This window comes from Caloenas nicobarica, chromosome 8, assembly GCF_036013445.1.
Source record: "Caloenas nicobarica isolate bCalNic1 chromosome 8, bCalNic1.hap1, whole genome shotgun sequence".
Lineage (NCBI taxonomy): Eukaryota > Metazoa > Chordata > Aves > Columbiformes > Columbidae > Caloenas > Caloenas nicobarica.
In genome coordinates this window covers 3,661,985-3,687,278 of record NC_088252.1, presented here as the reverse complement: position 1 = coordinate 3,687,278, position 25,294 = coordinate 3,661,985, and positions in this window count along the sequence as shown.

Below are 25,294 nucleotides of genomic sequence, written 5' to 3'. Positions count from 1 at the left end.
CCAGCCCAAAAAGGAGCGTTTCTTACTCAAGAGGTACTTTCTGAGCTCCGACTGGTGCTTCTCCATCACTGGTGATAAGGAGATGTTCTACTCTGGTTTTTGCTCGGGCACGTCTGCTGGTGCTCCATGGTCATACGATTCCAGAATGGGCTTTCTCCATAATGATTATTTTCTCTTCACATCTAAAGAGGGATTTTTTTTTTTGTATATGTGTGAACGGGGCATTTTGCATTGAATTAGTTGTCACCCACTTTTGTTCTTGCTTTTCACTCCCATTTCTCTCCTTCCTGCATGCCTTGGTTAGCGTTGTGGTTTGCTCTGTCAAACACAAAAACCCTTCAGGTTTTTATTCTGTTGTTTTTTTCAGGTTGGGTCCTCGCTGTGTGAAGGAAGAGGTGAGCAGGCAAGGGGGAAAGGTTATTCCAAATCCCTCTTTCCTTTGGGAAAAAGAGTTTCCCTGAGTGTACCTTCAGTGATCTACCTCCGAACCCAAAACCTGCCTATAATCCAGTTTCAACACATTTTCAACCCATTTCGAAGCCTTTTTTTGCCGCCCTCATGCCCACGTTTGCTCCACAGTCGGTAAGTCCCAGCCCTCCTATAATAGAAATGTCACTAATGATAAATATTTAAAGGGATGCAATGCTTATCTTTATATTTACTATCCTGACCTTTATATATTTGGATTTTATTTTATGTTTTATGTGGCCTTTTTCCCAGCCACACGGTGCTGCGGAGCAAGAAGCTCCGGGATTGCTGTTGCATTATAAATACGTGCGCAGTACGTACAATTACAGAACTTTAATGTCTGGTATAATTACTGTCTGCAGTTCGCATTAATGCTCAGGGCGATATAGTGAAGCCGGCAGCCCCGACACCGAGAGATCCGCATCCCGAGGGGCGACGCAAAATCATTGCTTACGATCTCGCGATTAATTATTGCACCTTGAGTGGAGAGGATGAGACTTTCCCGAAGCGTTTTGCACCTGGAGTTGATGGAAACGCCGACACGGGAATGACGCTGCGGTGCGTAACACGCTTAATAACCAAGAGTGGGGCTTTAATTTTTTTCTTGTAATAGCAAAAGGGAAAAATTGAGGGGAAAAAAGAGATGGTTGCACCTGGCAGCCTTGGCTGTCTTCCCTTAAAGCGTGGCGGGGGGAAAAAAAGAAATAAAGGAGTTAATAGGCTTGATTGGACTGCACTGAAAAGCCAAAAAAAAAAAAAAAAAGGGAAAAGTGCTGAGGCAGCTCCTTTCTGCGTCTTTGAACTTTCAGCTTTGAAAAGAGGTGGGGAAAATCTTAAGGAATTAACGAGGACTACTGGGAAATTACTCAAGAGGAACTTTAGTGCTCTCAGTTTGGAAAGAAAGAGAAAAAAACCCCCTTTATATACATATATATGTATGCATTTGTATGTATGTGAGAGCGGGACCCCTTCAGCCAGCCATTCGCCATCACCTCGCTGATTTTTTTAAACGATGTATTAATTACGAGGTTGTTGAGTGGGGAAGGGCGAGAGCTGCATTTCTGCCGCTCGAGGGGCTGCGGAGGAGGCAGAGGCGACACTGGAAACTCAGCCTTGATCAGAATAGCTCTCCTTTCAGGAAATATCACCTTTTTTTTTAATTTGTCAAAAAAAAAAAAAAAAGCCTCAAGATAAATATTCTTGGATGAAAATCTATAAAAAGCTCAGACTGACAAACTGGGTTTTTTTTTTAGGCACTTCTTTTTCTCCCAACAAGAATATATCTGTCAAGAGAAACAGATGTTCTCTATGAAAAAAATCTTCTTTAATTACAACTCTGTCAAAAAAACTGGAGACAGATTTCTCTTTTTTTTTTTTTTTCCCCTGAGCCCATTAAAATGTATGTGAATGGCCACAGTTTTAAAGCCACGGCTCCTATCGCAATATAACAGTTAAATAAAACATCTCCCTGTTAAGCAGCCTGAGTAGCAGCAAAGCCACAAGTGAAAATGCACGGACAAATCCAAGTTGGTTAAGGTTTGATGTTTTAAAGTGAGGTGTCAGGCCTAAACTTGAGCTTTCCTTGGCTGTGGTCTCTTTTTGGGGACCACAACCTTCACAAACAACCCAAATTTCTTCCTTAGGTGACTCAGGTGAGATGAATCCCCCTCCAGAATTTAGAACTTTTGCAAATCAAGCCAAATATTTGCATAATAGGAGCTGAAGATCCGGCCATTAGCCAGGCCATTCTTTAAACCTCGTGCTATTTCTTCCGTAATTCTCGCCGTGTACGCAGTAGATCTTATTTTTTAGTAAATATATTAAAGCACTAACTAGCAGTCCTGGTTTTCTCCAGCAGCTTGCAGATGATGGCAATGTGACATAAATGTTAAAAAAGGTTTCTGCGGCACAGCGGTTCCCTCAGGCTGGGAATAAAGTTCTACTGGAGAAAGTGGCAGGAATGCAAGGTTGATATTTCTTTATTTATCGGTTACAGTAATTGGCTAGAACACGTCTGAGTAGGTGGAGGAAAATAATCAATAGTTCTTGTCCACTAATGAATGATTTTCCAGCAGTTGCTAGTGTAAATAGGTTTCATTAAAATAGCAAATCCTCCCAAACAAGAAAATAAACGAGAACTTATGAAACCTATGAAATTGCCTGGGTCTGAATTTCTGACAGAGGTGACAAATATCTGCTATTGTTATTTTGGGTAAACAGATTTTCTTTTCAATTTTTGCTTGTCACTTAAATAATAACAATACTTAGCAAATCCATTATTCCTCTTCCAGAAATCTTCAAGTGCAAAAACGTGTCAGCCCCAACTCAGGAAAAATGTCCTTTTTCCTGAGCAACCCCCATGCACGTGTGCTCGAATCCTGCAAAATCAGTGCCCTAATAAACCAGGAATTTTAGGAGTTGAGTCTTCAGCCCATTTAAATCAAGCCGTCTGTGCATGATGTAACCACAGCTTTTCTTAATTCCTGGGAATAAAGTTGTGTGAAATTGTCCTTCCCCGATGGGTTTCGGTCCAACACGTGGGTGTGCAGGGCAGAGGAAAAAAAATTGGGATTTCTTACTGATGTTGCTGGAGGATTCTGGGGTTAAAAGAGTGGGAGCGAAGAAAAAAGAATGAACTGCTTGGTGTTGCTAATTTTGATATTTCTTTTAGCATCACTTCCATTTCTTTTGTTCAAAGAAGAAAACTCAAACATTTATTTCTTTTGGCCAGCCTGGAGCGTGGCTGCTTCTGCCTCAGGGGAAAGTCAAACGCTTCATCCCCAGCTCAAAAAAACCAACCTAAAATCCCAAAGCCACTTGGTGAAAAGTTTCCTGACACATTTTCTCAGTTCCTCAGTTACTGCTGGAAGAGTCCGGAGTCCTTGGGGGAGCAGCGAGGATGGTTTTGAAAGTGGCAAAACACTTGGTAACTCTCAGCGGCAGAGAAAGCTCTTGCTCTGCTTCTGGCTCTCAAAATCTTCTCCTTTCTTCTTCTCCTTTTCTCCTCTTTTCTCCTTCTCTTTTCTCCTTCTCTCCTCCTCCTCCCCCTTTTTTCATTCTCCTTGTTCTCGTCCTTCTCCTTTTCTCCTTCTTTTCTCCTCCTCTCTGTTTTTTCCTTCTCCTTGTCCTCATCCTTCTCCTTTTCTCCCTTTTTTCCTCCTTCTTCTTTCTCTTCGTTGTCCTCCTTTTCTCCTCCTCTCCTTTTCCCCTTCTCCTCGTCCTTCTCCTTTTCTTTCCTCCTCCTTGTCCTTCTCTTTTTCTCCTTCTTGTCGTTCTCCTTCCCTTTTTCTTCTCCTCCTTCTCCTTTTCTCCTTCTCCCATTTTTCCTTTTCTCCTCCTTCTCTTCTTTTTTTTTCCCTCCCTTCTTTCCTCTTTCTCCTTCCCTCATCCCCCTAAATCTCTGTCTCCCTCCCTGTCCCTCTTCCCATCACCCCCTCGATGGAGAAGGCTCAAGGGCAGGGGCAGAGGTTTGAGGCACCACGTGTCTGTGCATCGACCAGACGCCAGATGGGAAATTGCTCTGGTAATCTCCCTTCGACAGAGGTGCTCCCATTTTTCACGACAGCCAGTCCTTTCGGGATGTGGATGAAAAGAGAAAGCATTTCATTTGCTCTTCGGAAGCCAGAGCTATAGATCAAGGCCCTGCTCATTCCCCTGAAGACTAGAAATGCATTTTTTTGTGCAAGAATTGAGGCTATCCTCCGTGAAAACTAAAATAGTTACTTACACTTTCATCTAGAGGTCAAGAGTAGAGATTTTTTTCTCCAAAAGCTGGATAAATCCAGGCTGTTGGTGCCTCTCCTTAGTTATTGCTTTTTGTTACATGAAGAACAAGCAAACACCTCTGCTTCCCAACTTTGCCTTGCCTGTTTGTACAAATTGGCTAAACATCTTCTTGCTGAGGCTCTGGACCTGAGCAGCTTTGGTGATGCAGATGCCCAAGTCTGCTGAACCCTCACAGGTAGCCCAGGAAAGGTTATTTTTTTAGAGCACAGCCCACAGCCTGGCACCTCACCCATCGAGATGGTATGTTGGGTGGGTTTGGGATGTCTCCTCCTCCAGGCAGCGTGTCCTCCTGCCACAAATCACTTGTCTTCTGCTCCCTGGGGGCTGGTTTTGGGGAGATGGTGACTCCATCTGTTCAGGGAAAGCAGGTCCTGGTGTTGCATGGACACCTGAGAAGCCTCATCGTGTAGCTGAGGATAAATCTCGACCTGTTCCCCAGGAGGTGAGCTGCCTCCAGCTAAAGCATCGCCTTCCTCCAGCCTCCACTGGTGTTACACTGGGGTTCCTCCTGCTCTGAAAAGTGGCTGTGACTGGTTTGCACTGGGCACACTGGTGCGTTGGCTTCAGCTCGTCACCTTGTCTTGGCCACATGGAGACCACAGCTCCCCAGCAGCCACCCAAGAGGCCGAGCACCCGTGGGCAGAGTTGTCTTCACATACCAAAGAGATCTGGGGTAAATCTCCACAGCTCAGGCTCAGCTTTGTGAGGAGACGGCTTTGCCACCAGCCATCCCAGTACAAGTCCTGCCTTGGGAGTCACAGCTCGTGGGGACTTCCCAACATAGAATCACTTTGGTTGGAAAAGCCCCTCAAGATCATTGAGTCCAACCGTTCCCCCAGCCCTGGCACTGCCCCATGTCCCTGAGAACCTCATGTCCGTCTGTCCAACCCCTCCAGGGATGGTGACTCCAGCACTGCCCTGGGCAGCCTGTTCCAATGCCCGACAGCCCTTTGGGGAAGAAATTGTTCCCCAGATCCAACCTCAACCTCCCCTGGCGCAACTTGAGGCCGTTTCCTCTGGTCCTGGTGCTTGTTCCTTGGGAGAAGAGACTGACGTGTTTTAGAATTAGACATTAGGAGAAAGTTTGGAAGTATAATGGTTGCTGGTGTCCAGAGGGTTCTCTTCCTCCCCTAGTTTTACGAGCAGAGTCTCATTACAGGGTGGGGGATCAGGAAGGTATAAGCCAAAGCTGGATGTGTATTTTGGCTTTTGAAGCAGCCTGTTTGTACCATGTGAACTGCATGACATGGAAATCCCAGCCAAAGCTCACAACTAACACTGCAGCACGGCCTGAGCACGAGGAATGTGATCGCTCTTGGCTCCGCTACGGGAGAAGCCACTTCCAGCCTCTTCCACCTCTCCAGAGCATCACAAAACATTTAAAGACAGAAAATGCCATTCAGGTGATTTCAATCAGAGCCCCGTGGACTGAACTCTGTGTCTTGACCTTGTCTTGGTGTCACTGTCGTGGCTGCCACCCCTGTCCCTGTCCCTGCTCCACTCACCTGGCACGGGTGCGATGGGGCTGGGCCATTTCTGCTGTCTGGACCCAGTATCGTGGCAGATGACGGGCTCCCGAAGCTGTTCTGCACTCCGATCCTCGCAGTCGTAAATCCTGTGCCGCTGTCACGAGCAGTGATTGAGCCTGTCTGGCATAGTTTATTCCTCCGGAGCCCACGCAGTTACAGCGGAGATGATCACCCGCTCAAGGAGCAACGTGCAGGATGAAATCTTCCCCTCCTGAGAGCTCCTATGGAAAAACACGGCAGCATCCATAAACCACCGGCATCGGTTTATACCATATATCCCCACTTCCCTGGGATGCCCTCATCCCCCTCCCGACCCTTTCTCCTGGCACCACGGCTCACATTTCTTTGAAGAAATGGAGGGATGGAGCAGCCCTGGGAGGGAAGGATTAAATTTGGAGCCTCACACCCATGGCCTTGCCCTTCCCAGCAGCTCCATCACTAAACATCCCAAATTTCTGCCACTCTGCAGGGCTTTGCTTGGTGCTGATGCCCCAAGAGAGTCTCAGCCCATGCTGTGGGATGAATAGTTTTTTCCTAGGGAGAAATCCCCCCCACATGATGTCCCCTGTCCCCCCTTTGCCTGGCTGCGGCTCCACATGAAGTGTGCTTTATTGTTTGTCACCTGAAGCACTTGGAAAAAAATTACACAAATCCATCAAAGTAATGTATCTTCTCAGCAGTGGCAAACAGAGACAGGCCCTCATCCGAAACAAGTCATCGTCAAAAATTAATACAAAATAAACAGTTGGTCTTTGGCTCCGTTTGCAGGGTGGTTTGGACAAGGGGACGGGCAGGTGATGGCCCTTGATGTGAGTGTGACACTGGGGTAGGGACGTGTCCTCCTCCAGGTCCCTGTCACCATCATGGTGTCAACGCGACACCTCCATCCTCACAAACATCTGGTGGCCCCAAGAATGATGGAGCAACACACTGGTCGATGCTGCATTATGCTGGTGACTGCCAAGGGGATGCTCAGGAAAGGGCTGGAATTTTGGGGGTGTCAGAGCCTCATCATGCCCCTCCATCTTCAGCCAGTTCCCCCCAGCCCTCTGGGCTCTCAAACCGGTTTGTCTGTGTCTGAGCAAGCGTGTAAACTCCTTAGGGGAGAGACCGTGCTTGCTGCTATGCCTGGGCGCTGCTTGTCACAGCGTGGGCTCCATAAATAATAAATAGTGGTGGTTCTGGCTCCTCTGAGCTTTCATTTTGTTACCCAGCTATAATATATCGATAGCTATGTGTGTGTGTATATATATATGTATATTGTGTATTTAAACACATATATATATTTTTAGTGTACGTATTACCATTATATGGACTCAGAGGGGATGGGTCTGAGGCCACTGCGTGCATGACGAAGATGTATTAATACCGAGTGCACACTGAGCTCCTCCACTCCCATAAAGTTCCTATATACCCTGTGCTTCCTGCTGCTTTTGAAGCCCCAGCCCTTTTAGTCCAGCTGTTGCGATGAGTTTTGAAAGATGCAAAAACTCTTCTTGCTCAAAACTCCCACAAAAAAGCCCATCAGTGAGGGGAAGAAAAATTTAAAAAAAATAAAAAATCAAACCCGGCTCTCATTTGAACAAAATACAGAAAAATATAGTGATGAGCTTACCTAGGGGAATGCTTTATATGTGGGATTTTGTAAGTCTTTAAAACGTTGGTGTTGCTTCCTGAGGCTGGCATTGTCACCAAGCAGGGATGCTCTTGGGGATGTGGCTTTTCACCTCCGGCCACAATCCAGCTCTTCCTCCGAATCTAAAGGAAGGAAAACAGCAGAAGACAAATTGGTTTTGACCACAAGAATCTCTCTTGTTTGAACTCTCCCATCTTGAGTTGGTTTTTTGTGTTTTTTTTTTTTTTAAATTTATTACTCTACAAAGAGTGCCGGTACCTGCAGGGCTGCCCTTGCCCTGCAGAAAGACGCACGGACGGAGAGCGGGACGGAAGACGGATGGATCCTGAATTGTTTGTAATTTATGGGGCTCCGTGATTCCTGCCGCCGTATGTCTCCGAGAAATGACACCACTACTTCAGGAGCAGAGATTAATCTGAGCCGGCAGGAGAAGGACAGAACAAATCATCTACTGCAGCAATCTCATTTGATGCCTGTTAGTAAGAGCATCGGGATGAATGGCTTTTGTAAAGACTACACTGCAACATGGTTTTTTTCTCCTTTTCTCTGCTCTTTTTGCAAATCGAGGTCTATAAGGTGTACAAGGAGGCAATCCCGGGGCTTCTTTTGGAGCAGGGGAGTTGCTGTTCTGTGCCAGCTCTGGCAAGACATGTGGGATGAGGTGTTTTGGGTTGAGACTGGATGAACCTCAGGGCGCAGGATTTAAGAGCAACGAGAGAGCTGGAAGGCAAGCTCCAGCTGCAGTGGTGCCTCTATACAGGGATGGGGAGAGGTGGACAGGTCTGCATTAAAAAACCACTTTTTAATCATGGACTCACCTGGAGGTCAAGGAGAAGAGTTAGGTTGTGAAGGGGCCGGCATCCTCTGCAAGAAAATCTGAGCGGGCATGGCACATGTTTCCAGGGCATCGTCCCCATATGGCCAAGGAAGAGCCACTCTGCTATTAAAAAAAAGCATAAATTCTCAAATTAGGAAGCCAGCAAGGTCATGGCAACTTGCAAATCCAGCCGGCTTAGCTGTGCAGAGCTCGGCCTCTCCCTTCACCCATTAAATCCAACCCTTTGCCACCACAAAATGTCCCATAGATTTCAGGCTAGACATGAAGGAATTGTTGGCCCAGGTTGGCCAGAGAGGTGGTGGCTGAACCATCCCTGGAGACATCCCAGGCCAGGCTGGACGGGGCTCTGAGCAACCTGAGCTGGTGCAGATGTCCCTGCTCATGGCAGGGGGGGCACTGGGGGAGCTGGGAACATCCCTTCAACCCAAACTGCTCTATAATTCTATGATTCTATTCTTCTTACCCTACCCAAGCAGCTCATTCTGAGCACTATTCCAGCGCTACATGGTACGGCTCAGATCGATCCCAAATCAATTTAATTGATCTTTTTTTAAGGTGCAGTCTCGGAATAGCTGAGACTGTGTAAGGCGCAGCTAAGCATGTACTTCCACAAAATAATTTGTCAGGCCCCACTGTAGAAATCTAATGACGGCTGTAATTTATTGCTGACAGACAATATTTATCACCCCAGCATTCTCTCTTTTCTTTCTCTGTCTCGTTAGGAAATGGCATCAATAATGTTTATTGTAGCTTTTAATTTTTTATCGTTGGTATTCTTACCTGTGCTGATGATGGCTGGCTGGAGATTAGAAGAGGCCTTAGAGCAGACAGAGGCTTTGATATGTATTCAAGGGTAAATGATGAATTTAGGAAATTCTTCCTGCCTGTAGGGTGCACATCTAAGTGCAGTCTGCCCTGATAATCGGGAAGAAATGGGGTGTTTCCTCCCAAAAATCTTGCCCTCCCTTTCCCACCAAGGCTGTGCAAGGTCTGTGGATGATGCTCCAACCCTGCACCCTCCCCAGGAAAAACCCCAGCGCTCACATGGATTCACATTGGGGAGTTTCCTCCAATTTACCCCCCAAAAAAATGTTGTTTCTGGCCCAAACCTCGTGCATGGTGAGCAGGAGCATCCTCTGCAGCATTTCCCACCCAGGTTTACAAACAATCTGGCCTTGCCATCCAGACCACCTACTCATATCCCTAAAAATACCTGAAATCCCCCTCACCTTGATTTTCTTTCCTTTTTTCCCCATTTTCCTACACTTTTCTACTAACCCTTGAGGGACTGTGTTGCAACAATTCCCAAACGGGATTTTTTTTTTTTCCTCTTTCCAGACATGAATAATTACCAACCCCATGGTTATTTTAGCATCATTACAGGAGCCTCTCAGCTGAGCCTGTCATTTACAGATTAGGTAGATGTTGCCTCCATTGTTCATAACTGATTACGGGATTGACAGTTTGGCTTTCTCCCAAAATTCAGAGTCCCAGTTTAGCATAATCGGAACTGAACAACAGAGCGGGTTGGGTGACTGCTGACGATTTCGTTAACGCTGATTTTATTGATCCCTGAAAAGCCTCTGATGTTGCAGGTTACTCTTTATAGGGCAATAAAGTTTATAGTTTGGGTTGTCCTGGGGGAGTCACATCTACGTGTCTCCAAATGCTGCCGGGCAGCAGAGGCTGTCGCCAGCCCCAGTTTGCTGATTAATAATCAGATTCCAAGCAAAAAGACAAAATTTGCTTATCGTCATGGAATTGAAACTCCAGAAAAGCAAAGGTGACCAAACTAAAAGGTAATCCCTCCTAAACATAGGATTTTACTGCTTTAAAAGTAAATATTTTAATTATTACATTCCATTCTATTCCAAATTCCATTCCAAATTCTATTCAATTGCTGTCTCATTCTCTCCTTGTGCTTAATTCTTCTATTTCTTATTTTGTCCCACGAAATGCTGGAATTTATGATGTTCACCTTTAATATACTTGTAGCCTTTCTTGCATTCATTCTCACAATCCCTCTCTCATGTAGGCTGGGCTTAGTACCTTTAAAAGCACAAAATAAACGATTTCTCCAAAGCAAAAAAAAAAAAAATCCATTGCAGGAGCAAGACAGATTCTGGATGCTTCAGCAAGTCGCCAGCGAGTTCCAATTGTGAACTGGGGGGGGATTTCTGGAGGGGCTCGAGGCTTTTTTCCCCCCTCCCAACCTCTTTGCTGCTTCCCTCTGACCGCTGAGTTCTCTCTAATGTTCTGGCAAAGCTCCGTTTCCTCGTCCTGTGCCTTGGAGCTCATTTGTCAAACCCAGAGATCTCTATGAAAGGCTGTTAGCAGAGCATTTACTTCCCATTTCTCATCCTACGCTGTCAGCACCTTCCAAGATTAATTAAGGAAAAAAGAAAAGACATCTTGTCTCTCTTTTGTTGCCCCCCCCCTTTTTTTTTTTGTTTTTACAGCCCCTTTCTCTCCATGTCTGCATGCTGAGGAGCAAAACCAGCAAAACCCAGTCCTTCCCTCTTCCTTCTTGTGGATAATATATTAATTTTTGCGCCTCTCTGTAAGTGGAAGTGGTTGGGTGAGCTTTGAGCATCAATCCCCTCACACTGAGCCAGGAAAGATCCCGAATCCCTTGACTTACGGTTGCTCCAAGTGCTTGTTCCAGACGTACAGGGGTGGGTGTCCTGTCCCTGCATCGCTCCCAGGGTCACACGTCACCATCCCTCTTGTCACCGTGGGGTAATTAAGTGTGTTTTTCCAGGCGTGGGTTCATAGACATGCTCCTCGTACCACCTGTGAGGAACCAGAACCTGCGGTTATCATGGGGCGATGGGCTTTTCCACAGCCCCATGTGCCCAAGATCCCAAAAAAACCCACCATGCTTGCTCTAACTCAGGCTGTTTGGTCCTGATCCCACCCTGGTCCAAGCTGTGCGAGTCAATTATTATAATAAACTAATAAACTTAAACTGCTGTCACCTCCCTCTGTCCCGAGCTCTCCAAGCCCAGCTCCAGTCAGCGCCACATCGGGCGATGCCTTTTCACCTTTTATTCAGTGCCGAACTCACGTGTCGTGTTATACAGAGGTTTATTTTACAGCTGACTGTCCCCACAGCTCTCCTCTCTGTCCCCAGTCTGACCAGTTCACCCTGCACCCCAAACTGGTTGCTCCCGCGGGACGGCACCATCGGTCCCGCTTTGCTGGCAGGCGGAGGAGGAGATGCCTCCTCACGTGTGTCAACGCCAATAAAAAAAAGACATGAACATAAACTAGAGGAAACGCAGCAAAAATACCTGTCGGGTGGTGCCTGCGTCCCCAGGGTGTTTTCCAAGATGCTCTGCTGTGCATTTGCAAACCTCAGCCCACAAAAAAACTGTGGCGAGAGGGTTAAAATACTTTTTCCTTTCTCCTCGCTCTCTCAGCAACTCAGACCAATTAAACTCTCTCCCAGGCTTTGCTGGGTCCAGCCCTGTGTTAGTACCAGTTTAGCCCCCTGTTTTTTTGAAGCCGTCAATCACCACCATCAAAAAATCACCAGCCTGAGCCACACACAGAATAAAGATGTCAAGCAGCAGATCCCCGGCTGGTGTAAATCAATCCAGATCTCCCATCGTCGGCGGAGTTAAACTCACAACCAGCCGGGGAGGTAACCCAAAATTCTGCTCGTCGGAGCAAAAGAAATTTCTGCAGTAATTAGATCTGGAGCATGATTACCCAAAGGGAAACGAAAAACAAATGTGGGTGACAGATATTTCCAGGATAACTGCAGTTATTAATGCTTTTCTCTACCAGTGACAGGCACAGGGGATTAGTATTGCCTGAAAAAGTCTGGTTTATTGTGGGAAAAAATGAGGGCTGGAAATGAAGCAAGTAGAAGGCCATATGCTGCTCGGTGTGCTCGCGGGGTCCGGGGAGGATCGCTTTAGCCAAAACAACAAAAGGCAAGTATGTGAGGCATATGTGAGAAGAAACAGGAACCTGTTGCTTCTAAGTTTCCAGTTAAAAAAAAGAAAAAAATTAGGAACCTGTTATTCTCAGTTGCTCACTTGACTACATCAAAACCTTTTGTTAATAAAAAGTTTGCAAGGAAGTAGGGCTAAAAAAAACAACAGTAAAATGAGAACGAGGATTCTTCTTTTTTTTTGGTTTTAAATATAACGAGTGCTGGCATCTGAGGAGTAACGTGAGTAATTTCTAACACGTTTTTTTGTCAATAAGCAGAATTTGGAGCAAACGGCTTGTTTTCAGGAGTCTGCCCAGATCTGTGCTGCCCATAGCAGAGGCTCCATTCAGCCCATGGCGCCATCTCTGCCGGAGCCACATTCTCCAGGGAAAGCTCAAGACCTTTATAGCAGCCAACTGTGTGATAACCTGTCCACGTTTAAGCTGAAATTTTAGCTAAAAATCAGATATTTAATAGACCATTAAAAATACATGGCACCATCCGGGCTCCTAACCACAATCAGTCTTCTTACCTGCTGAAAAGCCACTTTTATCTTTATTTCTTCTACAGATTTGAAGGGAAGACAGTACCAGGGGTTTCCCACCTAGTTTCATGGACGGGATGGTGGTTTTTAAGGGTGACACCTCCTGTCTGTGCTTCACATGGGCCTTGAAACATCCCTCCATGTACCGGGGAAATGCCCGAACCGGGGCTGAAAGAAAAGTGCAGCCCCTTCCTACAAGACATATTCACTACAAGCCAAACATCTCATGAGCAATAATCAGAAATTCGCACAAACGCTAAAACCTAAAACAAACAAAAAGCCCACCCCAAAACTCCCCCATGTTTCCAAAGCTCAATATGCCAACCAAGAAAACTCCAGACAGCTGGAAAGATGCATCCCAGGTACCTGGACCTCTTCCCATGGGAAGGCCAGATATTTATTTAAATATAGGACTGAAATGCAACAGATACAAGGAAATGTCAAAATATCCCACAAGCAGGAAGAGGAACAAATACAATTGACTCTGTAGCTTGCACAGAATGGATAATTTAGAGCCTGGGCGAAGCAAAAGTCATAATAGAGCGAGTCAAAGCAAAGCGCTGCTAAATGGGTGTTTATGGAGGGGAATGGCACTTTCTGCCTTGGCCAAAATGTCTTCAAAAAGATCATGTAAACTGAGCACTGACAGGAGAGGTGGCAAAGAAAAACATCACATTTTACTCACATTTTACACATAGGTGCCTTCCGCTGAACGCGGCTGTCTGGAAACGGAGCATCTTGACCAAAGTAGCTCCAGGAGAGAGCGGTGCTGCTGGTGCCAGTCTCCTGAAATACAAGGGAACCATAACGACAAATTTAGGCTTAAAACCTCAATTCTGAATGGCTAAAATTAGAGAAATGACCACCCTCCTGCACGCTGCATGAACGATTCGCAGCAGAGGGATGTGATGCATTAAAGTATTCAAAAATTCCTGCTCAAAACCATCTGAGAACCGCATTCCAACAGAGATGCGTTTTGGGGAGGATAGCGGGATTTAGGATTTGTTTTCAATTCACAACTGAAACCGAGAATTAAATTTTGCTGCATACAGACTTGTACAGTCCTGCCAATTCCCATTATAATGCCTTTATTTAGTGCCTCTTTCCCAAACACAAATGTGAGATAACTTCAATAGGCAAAGCAGTTTTGTTCAGTTAGCCAAGACTGACACTTTTAAAAATACTTTAAAATATACTTAAATTGGGGCAGAGGGAAGTGCAGAAAGTTCTCTAAAAAGGGACAGAATAATTTTAGAAATCGGCTTCAGAACTGAAGGATTCCGAAAATGTCTAAACCTAAAAATAGAGGGAAACGGATGATTTTTTTTTTTTTTTGTCTCCCTTAATTATTTTCTCTTGTTTTTGCTCCTCACATTGGGGTGACTTCTAAGTTTACACCCAACCTACAAGCCTGCGCGGGGTAAAACATTTTTGCTGTTATTCTTGCCTAAGTGACAGCCCTGGGCGGCATCCGAGCACAACCACAACAAACCCAAAAGCGAGTGTGAACATCAAAACCTGAGCAACGTCCCCACCAAATCCAGTCCTGCCTGTGGGACTGTCACCTGTGCAAGGTCCCCGAGCCACAAATCCCCCAGGGGGTTCTTGGCTGGGGTCTGGTAGGAGCCAAGAGCTGGTACAGATGCTTGTTTCTGCTGGAAATGGGTTTTTGGGGCATGCAAAGTGGAAAATTGGCTCATTGTACTCGCAATCTGCCTTTTTTTTGCAGAGTCTGATGGCTCTAGCGTCGCTGCGGCACCACGACTCAAACTGGAGTCCCTGGGCGGCCGGGATGGGAATTTTTGCACCCTTTGGCTTCAGTGATGGGGGATGAGGATGACAACGCAGCACAAATCTCAGCACAGCCTGGTTGCTTCTCCGCTCCTGGAAAGGTTTCTGCTTCAGACGTAGCAGCTGCTTGGCATTTGGGAGTACTACAGTGTCCATCAAAGCTGGATGAATTAAAAAAAAAAAAAAAAAAAAAAGAGAAACTGTGATGAATTCATCCTTCACTGTGGCATTAGCACAACCCCAGCCCTCTCTCTCCTCCCCGTCAGCGGTGAAAAATGCCTCCTCTCCGCCGACAATTACCTGTTTGGGCTCAGCCCTGCTGGAAATGGCAGCGGCGGCCCCGCTGCTGTGATGGATGAGCCCCGACCCCCTCCCCGCACCCCGACAATTGACACTCGTGTCCCCTCGCCGCGGATCAAGGGCGAGCGGGGGAAAAAATAAAAAGCGGTGGCAGTGATAAAAGGCGCCTGGAAAAGGGTGAATTAGCCCAGGGAAGAGAGGAGATGAATGAAAAGGTGTAGGGTGGGAGGAGATGATGAAAAGACAGAAAGAGACGAAGGGAGGGACTCCCCGGTCCCCATCCAGACCCCCCCAGGGTTTATTTGGCTCCTGTGGGTTTGTTTGCTTGCTCATGGCTCTCCTGAGCAAATGGAGTTTGTTCCATCTCGATCTACAAGAGCACTGGATTAAATTATTCAAACATCAGCTGTCGAGAACAAAACAAAACAAGGTGATGTGAGGCAGATGGAGAAAACTTCTCCTCTGGTGCCAGGGTGACCGGAGGCGTCTTGGAAGCGTGAAGCCAAGTGTCACCTCTGGATTCCTCTCGTGTTTCATTCTCCTGTGGGGTTTTGGTTTTGTCTGATGTTTTTGGGAACCTGCCTGCACCCTTAAGCCTCTGGGAAGCCGCTGCTTTGGTGATGGTGCTTTTCCAGGCTGGGGAAACCGCTGTCACCTCCAGAACCAGCTCAGAGGGACCTGGATGGCCAAACCCACCAGTATTTTTCAGGTTTATCATGTCTTTAAGACCTTCAGCTTGGGCAACTAGGCTTTCAAGCAGAATCACTTCGGAGGGTAGTTGTTTATGTATCACTAAAAGCTCTGGACTAAATTTATAATGGTAATAAACTCACTTCATGGGTTTGAGCCCAGATTTGCTCTGCGCTGCTCCGGTCAAACGAAGCTTTATGTTTGAGCTGGAATCCTTCTTCAGTCTAGATTTACAAACAAAAAACCCCATATGACAGAGGAGAGAGGCTGGTGCTTCTAAAGACACTCTGAAAATGCTTGCACAAGCAGAAGCGGCCCCAAAAGAACTATTTCCCCCGCCCCACCAGCCACGGCAAACCCCAAGACACCATCCTTGCCCTCCTGTGAGCGCAGCTTCCGATACCGAACAAATCTCATTAACAGTCACCGTAGATTTAGCGAACGCTGCACATAATACGATGGAGCCCCTTTCAAATGAGAGAGAAACCGTTCTCTGTTTCCAGGCGTGCTGGTCATAAGGGAGATAGAAACACCAACGTGGTTCCCAGGGATGCCGGGGAAAGGCAGGATCTGCCTCACACTTGTCTGCTGGGGAAGTACCAGCAGCAACGAAAAAATCCAAAAAGACAAACAGAAAAAAGCCTTCCCCACCATAAGGCTATCGCCAGCATTAATGCAATAACAATGGCTTACATGAGGATCCCAGTTAGTCCCTTTTGCAGGTGGGAATAGCTGAGTTTACTCTTCATCTCTTGTATTTAGAAGTGGATTTGGCAATGATGCTACAGAGGAATGTTCTGAAGGCACATTTGGTCTCTGCAAGGTCAGGACTGGTGGTGGCTTAATATCTTTCGAGGAAGAAAAACAGGGGTTAGTCACAATCACTATATCTATATCTACATCTATATCTGCATCTACATCTGCATCTACATCATCTATATCTTTTTCTTTTTTTTCAGAAAGTGTTAGTTTGGGAATAATGCATTAAGGGTCAGGATCTTTTCATTCCAAAAGCATGTTTGGGAAAAACACATTCTTCCTAAAGTTTGGCAGGTTCTGAGTATTTTGGTCTAGAAAACATGTGTGTTCTCTGAGGGACAAAAGTTTGGGAGTCAAAACGGTGGCACCAAGGAGAAAACGACATTTCCCTGTTACTCTGGGTTTTAAATCCTCCTAATTTTTGCAAGCCACCTTAACACTTGTAAGCTAAAATATTAATTTTAAAATAGCGAAAACATTCTCCCTCTCCTTCCTCCTCTTCCCTCAGTCCTTTTCTCACGCATTTTTCTCTAATAGAAAAAGCCAAATAATCTAATTTGACGTTTTGGGATATATTCCCTGCAGGAACTGTAGAAATGCCACCTGCTACCTGCATGTTAGATTGGATCACAAATCAACAGCACCCAGCACTGTACAGGATCTCTTGATACTTTAATGGCCAAGATATGTCTGGCCGCTAATGACAATACATCCTAAACAGCCCAGCCTGTGTTTTTCTGTAAATGCCAAACGCTACCTCACTATTTGTATCACTCTTAATTGCACCTCCTTAATTACGAGAAGTGAAATTGTTAGTTATATTCAGTGAAAAGATCTCCAAACCCTTACATTTGCAAGTGCAGAATTATCCTTGGGAAGGGCATTTCCCTGCTCTGTGCCCAAAGCTCCTCTTCATTCATGGTCGGAGACTTGTTGAACCAACTGAGCATCGAACAGAATAGAATCATCAAATAGTTTGGGTTGGAAGGGACCTTCAAAGGTCAAAACTACGAGTAGCTCGAGTCTTCTGCTCAACCCAGCTGCCAAAAGCTGAGCTGGGAGAACACAAATCCTGCAGACCAGGACCTGGAGGGTCTCCCAACGCTAAGTCCAGAAGTCCTGCTGGCACTGTTGGGATAAATACTGACATTTCTCATCTGAACTCCAAAAAAATGCCATTGGAATTGGGAGAAAAAGCTCTAACGGGCCTTGCATCAGGCTCTGCAATCGGGACATTGCGTAGCCTTCCTCATCACTGAAGGATGCCTCTGGAGATTCCTGAAGCGTTGTCCTACAAGGCTCCTTCTTACCCTCTTTTTCCAGGCATTGCTCCTGAGCAGCGTTCATAGATACAGGAGAAAAAAACCCACCCAACTTATGCATTCACAGCTAAGTAGTGCAAAGAAAAGACGCTAGTGCATCAGTGAATGTGACAGTAGGGAAAAGAAAAATATTTCTCTATTTCCAGGAGCTTTTAAAATAATTATTATATTGGCCAGTATGGCCAAGAGAGACAGGAACTCACTTAACTTGTGTATTACAGTGCTTAAAACAGTAAGTTAAGGTCCACACCTTGGCTGGCTGCTTTAATCTCAACAAACCAGAGATCAAATGGTTGGGTACTCACCCTATTCTCATGCTATAGCTTCTGCACCTTCGTTGGGTTATGAAATGAGAAAGTTTGCGCTATTTTGCTCAAGAAGCCAAGTGACCACAACCTTTCTGCTCGGTGCTGCATGGCTGGAGTAAAATTAGGTTCGGCTTCCAAGGGTTCAAGCTAGGAAAAAAAAAAAAATTGGGTAATGTTGGTTTAAACCCCAGTTTCAGACTCGGGACACACAAATACACCTTCTGTAAGTGATGGGTGACATAGTCCTGTTTGAAAGCGGAGATGTTGACCAACATGTCCAAGGGGGACAGGGCTTCCCAACCTGCAGCATCCTATTTGAAGGGATGCTCCCAGACAGCAGATCCACTACAACATCTTTGGTTTCCACTGCAATTCTGTTACGCCACTTTTCCGAAGAAGTAAGAAGCCCTGAATGCAGCTCTCAATGCCCAGGACACTTCTGACATTGGGGATGGAGCATCTTGACCATCTTTGGGTCAAGCTGCTTTATAAACAGCGCCAGAACAATTCACAAGTCGTCAAAGTTGCCACATGATTATGTGAGCAAATATTTAGGCTGGAAATGCTGTTAGTCATTATTTGCAGTTCATTTTCTCTTATTTGTTCTCTGTCTTTTAAATAATAGCAATAATAAAAAAATAGAGAAAGCCAAGATGACAGCTCGCAGTATTTGCATCCAGGAGCAGAAATGACACCTGTTTGGGTTTTTTTTTTCAGCAAACCCCTCAGTTGTGCACAGGTCTGCAGCTCCTGGGGAAACGCTGCCGCAGAGGCAGCCTGTGCCAGGGAGGAATAAAAACCTCTGCACAGATTTTATCTGGATTTACACCCCAGGGCAGAGAAACAAGAACCAGTTCCCTGTTTCCAGGCCTCCCTGGATTTGAGGGCTTTTCCTGCTTCGTTGCTATTTGGCACCTAATTTGGAGGCCTGATCTCGGCAACAGCTGTTGCTCCAGCTCAGGGTTTAGCGCCATTAATCACGTCGGGAGGCAGCGGCGTTACCTGCAGCGGGAAATGCTGCAGCTGGGGAAGGGGCTCTGCAGAGAAACAGCCCCCGAAGGTGTTCGCCAAGGAAGGGTTTGCACCTGCCCGTGGAAGCGCAAGGCTCCCTGGGCACGAGAGGAGCTATGCAAGAGCAGAAAAACCCCACGGTAATGCTGGCGTCGGGCATCTGAGTACGTTTTTTATTGCAACGGTACTTGGGGAAGAGCGGCTGAAAAGTCGCCTGGTGGAAAAGGAACCTGGGGGTGTTGGTGGCAGCAGCAGAACATGAGCCAGTGTGTGCCCAGGTGGCCAAGAAGTCCACCAGCATCCTGGCTGGTACCAGCACTGGCGTGGCCAGCAGGCCCAGGGCAGTGACCGTCCTGTGCTGGGCACTGGGGAGGCCAAACCACAAACCCTGGGGGCAGTTCTGAGCCCCTCACGCCAAGAAAGGCCTTGAGGTGCTGGAGTGAGTTGAGAGAAGGGAACGGAGCTGGTGAGGGGCTGGAGCACAAGTGTGATGGGAGCGGCTGAGGGAGCTGGGGGTTCAGCTGGAGAACAGGAGCTGAGGGGAGACCTCCTGATCTCTGAACTGCCCGAAAGGAGCTTGGAGCCAGGGGGGGTCGGGCTCTGCTCCCCAGGAACAAGCGCCAGGACCAGAGGAAACGGCCTCAAGTTGCGCCAGGGGAGGTTGAGGTTGGATCTGGGGAACAATTTCTTCCCCAAAGGGCTGTGGGGCATTGGAACAGGCTGCCCAGGGCAGTGCTGGAGTCACCATCCCTGGAGGGTTGGACAGATGGAGATGAGGTTCTCAGGGACATGGGGCAGTGCCAGGGCTGGGGGAATGGTTGGACTCAATGATCCTGAGGGTCTCTTCCAACCAAAATGATTCTATGATGTTCATCTCAAAAAACCCTTCTCCAGGACCCCTACAAATCACATTTCCAGCAGCCGGTTCCTCCATGGCTCCAGTACCCTGTGTTGAAATAAATCTGTACTGAGTGCTGTTGGAAGGATGGGGCAACACCTCAGGCTGAGCCAGCACTTCAAGGTAAAGAAACTGAATAGCAAGTGTGATTTTACTGCTCTTGGCAGTGTCCTGGCTTTGCAAGTGGGGGAGCCAGGACCCAGTGCCTCGATCAAGCACCTTCTGCATCAGAGTCATCCCTGCCCATCCTAACACCTTGCTTCCAGGTCGTGAATGGATAAGAGCTGGCTCCTTCCAAAAGGACAGTTTGTTTACCCCCCAAAATCTTGAGAGATGTCCGTTTAACTTGTGTTTAGGTTTCTGGAAGGATTTCAATTTTAAGACAAATCTCCCAAAGCAGAACATCTCCCCAAAAGGGTGGATGTTTCTGCTCCGACACCTGCTCTCTTGGATTTGAGGAGACCAGTGACATATGGATCTACACCAAAACCCTCCTTGAATCACCATATCAAACCTTTCCATCTCCAGCGAGATATTTTTGGCTTTACACAGTCACTCGTAGAGCTGGAGAAAAGGATCTTGTTTCTGTGGACACCGTAGACTTATTGCAAACATTTGTGCCGAGAACAAATGGGCCTTTCTGTGGAAATTATTTCAAACGTCCTAATTGACAAGGAAAAGAGAAAAATCCCAAACTGGTAGAAACACTTGGTCCAACAGAAATAAAGTTGAGGTAAAATGGCAATAACCCAACCAGCCTCTGTTTACCAGATAGTCTCTCCTCTGAGTCACGCATTGATGTGACTATTAATAATGCGCTGTTATAAAAATCCATCCTTGTAGGAGGAAGGATGCTGTCAAGACTCAAGCAATTTCTTGTTTTCAGTGAAATATGGGTAACATTTGTATTGTGTTTTCAATTCTTCCTTTCAGGTTATTTTCCATTTCCACTTTAATAATAATCTTTAAGCCTAAAAATAGCAGCTCCCTTTTACAATCAGAGTGACCTTTTATATTACATGTGGATTAGCACGAAATAAGCAACTTGTTCAGTTTATAGCTGACAATAAGTACTGCGGCTTTCACCGGTTTAACTTGGTCCCCATTACTTCAAGTTTTCTCATGGGGAAACTGAGGTGGGGGGCAAAAGACCCACTTACTTGGCATTGTTGGCAGGGCAGGGTTTGGGTGAAGCGCTGGGGATGCTGTCATCCTTGGGAAGAAAACCTGAAAGTCATAAAAAATGTAATATACTTAATTATTGGCATTTTTTAGTTTATCTCCCTTTCCCCCACCCCAAAATAGTGAAAATTATCTCTCTGAAAAGAGACCCATCTCCTTCATAATTCAACTCTAGTATTACAAAAATGCCTGTTTTTTTCCAGAAAGCCATGGTTTGTAATTAATGCACTTAGGTACAGCACCAGCAGGATATTTGTTTCATATTTGGTCCAACTGGGATATTTCCTGCTCCAGCTGCCACACAGATCCCTCTTAATTTTGTGCTTTCTGAGAGCATTTGAATGCAGTGGGAGCTACAGCACCAGGTAACACTTGACTTTAATATTAATAGCTACTTTTTATTCTGGCGTTATCTGGCTTAGTTGAGAGAAGATATTCTCCATGGCAAAGTCCTCGTGCCTCGTTTGACAACGGACTCTCAGAATATTTCAGTATTCCCGTCTCCTCGGGCTGCCTCTTCCGAGAACCCACGTTAATATTTCCTAAAATCCTACAAAAAACAACCCAGCAATTTCAGGCAGGATGATTCTCTTGGCCCAATCTAATAAGTGTCCCAATGCCTTAGTGAAAGTGGTGCCACATCAAATGCCTAAACCTTTTAAAGAATAAGTTCTCCATTCACCCAGGACACCTACCAGGGCTGATCAAGACAAAGATTGAAGCAAGCTCAGCATTATGGCTGCAATCTTACTCAGGCCATTGCTTCTCAGAAATAAACCTGCACCTATGCAGAGAGCTCAGATTTACTTGCTGTAGGGTTTGGGGCTATCCTTGAAATAAATGACACCTGCAGAAAGCTCTCACGTCCTCCATGGTGGAGAGAATCGATAACCTAACTGCTGTACTGGAGCAAACAGGCACCTCAGTGCGATGAGCTGAGGGAAGGAATGGCAGTGCTGTTCAGAAATTTCCAGTCAAATCAAAAGACGAGAAGAAAATAATAATAATATTATTATTATTATTAATTGCCTTGGGATTCTCTTGTGCCATCAGGGTGCGTATTGGTGATGCTTTCTTGCATTTTTGGCGACGCTTTCTTGCATTTTCCAACAGCTTGCATGGACTAGAAGTGTTGCAGATGTCAACTCTCTTCTGTGAGCTCAGGAATGGCGATTTCTACCTGAAGACGGGCTGAGGTCACCACACATGGTCATGGTGACCAGGCAGGTCCAAGGTCCAGCTGGGATGCTGAGTCTGCACGTCAGGGTTGGGATCAATGGGCTGTGCAGCTGTCACAGTTATGTCTGCAAACAAGGACCCAAAATATCACTCTACCACCTTCCATCCAAAGGAGAAAAGGCCAAGGAACAAGAGCAAAGGGAGAACACCTCTGAGAACCTCCTCCTTACTGGGGCAAACATTCCTTCCTTAGGAGAACTGATCCATATCCTCTCAGTAAAGCCATTTTTGTCCAAGAAGTGCTTGAATATCAAACAAAACACAGGCTTAGCATTTTCAGTCTGCTCTGCTGCCCCCCTTGATGAAAGAAAAACTTTTGAACCAGTTTTCCATCCCCTCGGCAAGACCTTGGGCTAGACACAGGGACTAAAAAAAGGACAGCTGGATGTTTTGATTTTTTTTTTTTTTTTAAGATAAGATTTTTGCCTTCAAGAGTTTTCTCACTTATGATGGACTTTAGTTTTTGCAGCTCACTCCAATACCGAGCAGTGCCAAGCACAGGCTGCCCGAGATGGTTTTTAAGGCTAAACTGGCTTTTCTCAGACCCTGTTTTACTGCCAAACCTCCCAATCAGTCTGTGAGAGGCTGTATTTGAAATGGTGTATTTGCTACATGTCCTCCCCAATTGCAGTCTCATCACTACACTAATACCACTCTTTTTCTTTTCAAGTATTCCCTGCCTTGCTTGTAGAAATATGATGTGGATGAGAGCGAGGGAGCACCTGTTCTGTCCCCACTCCTGCCTGTTTCACACTCCGCCTCCTGGGTGACATAGCAGTACAGACCATTTTTTGGTTATTTTAAAAAATTACCGGCAGTGATTAAATATGAAAGGACATCGTGCCAAACAATCACAGAATCATTTTGGTTGGAAAAGACCCTCAAGATCATCGAGACCAACCATAACCCAGCCCTGGCACTGCCCCATGTCCCTGAGAACCTCATGTCCGTCTGTCCAACCCCTCCAGGGATGGTGACTCCAGCACTGCCCTGGGCAGCCTGTTCCAATGCCCCACAGCCCTTTGGGGAAGAAATTGTTCCCCAGATCCAACCTCAACCTCCCCTGGCACAACTTGAGGCCGTTTCCTCTGGTCCTGGTGCTTGTTCCTTGGGAGCGGAGCCCTGGAGACCTCCACACCCCACAGCTACGGTTGGTCATGGTGACACAAGTGGATGAAAGTCACCTTTAATGACCAGGTGCAAGGCAGCCTCACAGGATGGAGCTGCGATATCTTCTCCTCTGCCCCAATCCAACTTCCATGTGGTGGGATCTAGTTTCTCACCTGCCTTTTTCTTTTGCAAACAGAAAATTTTTTGCCTTATGAGAGGGAGCAAAAGCCACCAGAGCTGGCAAACCACTCTTTTCTTCCACAGGCAATGGAGATTCCTCCACGCTTATGTTTTAGGCTGTCTCATCATGAGCTAACATGAATACTCCTTCCACTTCTCTTGCACAGCTCCATCCAGGCACTGGGATTGCCTCCCAGCCTCAGGAGGAACATCCCATGTCCCCTACATCACCTTTCAGGGTGGTGAGAGCCTGTCCCAGGTTGGCCAGAGAGGTGGTGGATGAACCATCCCTGGAGACATCCCAGGCCAGGCTGGACGGGGCTCTGAGCAACCTGAGCTGGTGCAGATGTCCCTGCTCATGGCAGGGGGGGCACTGGGAACATCCCTTCCAACTCAAACCCTTCTATGATTCTATGGGACCGGGCCTGGAGAGCTGTGATGAAGAAGAGCAGATGATCTAAGGGTTTGTGGACCTCCTGGCTGCTCTCCATCCCACCCGGCTGCCAGACCAGCGCCCAACCTGCCCAAAATCTGATTGCCTGCACCGATACGAGTGTTAATTTTCACCTATGCTAAATGCTTCTTTGAATAATTTATTGGTTATTTATTCTGCCTGAGAGGAAGGTCAGACCAAGCACTTAAATGGAAATGCTGTTCACAAAAGCTATGGAAAAGATCAGTAATTATTGCTGCTTCTGAGCTGGACCAAGTTTTAAAGCCAGGCTGGTCAGGAGGACCTTGCTGTTGATCTCGGGTCTTACCAAGCTTCATTTCTGCTGCTTTGCAGAGGGTTTCCAAGACACATGCCCCAAGTCCATCCCATGTCCTTCAATGACCTGAGGTCAGCAGTGTCCCCTTCTCGCCACCACTGCGCCCGAGGTGGAATGGGCTTCCCCACACATCCACAACCACACCTGACTCGCCAAACCTGAACCACTTTTCAAAGAGCGGACACCCAGTTGTCCTCAACAGACAATGACAAGAACAAGCAGGAGGCTACAAAATGACGTGAATGAGACAAATGGGACCCCAACAGACAGTGAAGGACCAGCAGGTCCCCGGAGATGGTGTTGCTGGAAAAAGTCCCCAAACATGCTCAGCTTTGTGATACCGTCAAAGCTGCACAAACACGACTGTTTGATTTGTCAACTGCAGCCCTGCAAAAAAAAAAAAAATTTAAAAATGATACTTTATTTCCCATCAAAAATAAAAGGAACCTCCAAAGTTTCCACTAAAAAACGACAGCATTTTCTGTTCCTTGAATTACCACCTTTTAATCTGTTTTTCAGTGAAACCCAACGTATTAGCAAGGTTTTGGCAGGACAGAGGGGAAAAGACAGGGCCCTAGAACAGTCCACCACTGATGAATATCGCTTTTGCTATCCTGATAGTAATTTTTTTTTTCCAATCAAAAAGAAGTTGTGCTTCTCTGGTTAAACCCTGCCAGCTCCACCAGTATGTACATCTGCAGTGCAGATTCCTCCTGAGACCTCTGTACAAAGCCAGACTTGGGTGGGTTTGATCCCTTAAAAAAAATTGTTTGTAAAACTTAATAGCATCTACTTTCCTCCTAAAATAATGTTTGCAGCAAAATGATCCTACTGGGCTCCATATGAAACAGCAGCACAATATAATTAACTGGGATACGGCAGAGATATTGGGGACTTTGGGTGATGATATTGCAGAACTGTTCTCTCATACAGGCAAGCAGATCACTACATTATAACGGGGAAGACAAAGGATATTTATTATTATTGTGT